At 49.8% G+C, this 1,010-nt stretch overlaps 1 protein-coding gene across 1 annotated transcript in view; it reads right to left on the reverse strand.

Moving 5' to 3' along the window:
* ntn2 (netrin 2) overlaps positions 1 to 783 on the reverse strand; it is a 40,149-nt gene extending 39,366 nt beyond the window's left edge. The window contains exon 1 of the mRNA XM_030341073.1: positions 562 to 783. The gene's annotated coding sequence lies outside the window, so the exon portion shown is untranslated. The remainder of the gene's footprint in view (positions 1 to 561) is intronic.
* Positions 784 to 1,010: the final 227 nt, after the last annotated feature.

Genomic DNA, 1,010 nt, shown 5'->3' on the forward strand with positions numbered 1-1,010 from the left:
CCCGAGATAGCGAACCAATCAAATTGCGCCATAGGAGGTTCACGTGTAATACTAAAATACAATATACAAATTGTGCTTTATTCATACCAAAACTCACGAATCACATTTTTGCAAAGAGGAAAATGTGTAAGTTTCCCAATGTGGCCAAATTATCCTGTTTCTGTTTCCATATCCACACACACACGCACGCACACGCACACGCACGCACGCACACACACACACACACACACACACACACACACAACACACACACACACACACACACACACACACACACACACACACACACACACACACACACACACACACATAGAAGCGTCGTCTGATAAGATGATCAATCATCCATCATGCAGCCTATACTGCAAAAACACACAAAAAACACACAATACCAAACTTCAAACTTAGACCATTGTTTCGGGTCCCGACCCTTACCGAACTGTCCCGATCATTCCTGTACAGCAGCCTGTTCTTTTCCCATCAGCTCGTCTCTTAACGCTCACCTCTCGAGGACCTGCTTTAGAGTTCACTAAACAGCGGAGAACCAAGAGGCGAGCCACTCACTTGCTGTCAGATGAAACCTCCACAGACGCTCTTCTATGATGTCCGTTCTCGGCGTCGCCGGTGATATTGTGTAAAAAAAAACGAAACCACAATGGATGAGTTCAGAGCCTCCGTTGGTCTCAGCGTCGGCTTCCCCGCGGCGGACACCCTGGAGGAAACGTCAGACTCCGGCGGTTCCCTCGCTTCATCTTGGCCGCTCCGCGCTCCAGAAGATGCTCAGTGTGAGAGGAGGGGAACCCCCACCCTGCCCTATCCCACACTGCTCCCCTCTGAGGAGCTGCTGCGGGGGACGGGCGCCCCCTACCGCACAGGCGCCGCCCTTACATCAGTGCGTGGTCCCCATTCGTTAGGGCGGACACGTCCTCCATATTGTAAATACTGTATATTTGTGTTTATAGGAGGTACCGGACCTTAATAAGATCCCACAATAACACACTTTTTATATATTG

The sequence above is a fragment of the Gadus morhua genome, chromosome 18 (assembly GCF_902167405.1).
Source record: "Gadus morhua chromosome 18, gadMor3.0, whole genome shotgun sequence".
NCBI lineage: Eukaryota > Metazoa > Chordata > Actinopteri > Gadiformes > Gadidae > Gadus > Gadus morhua.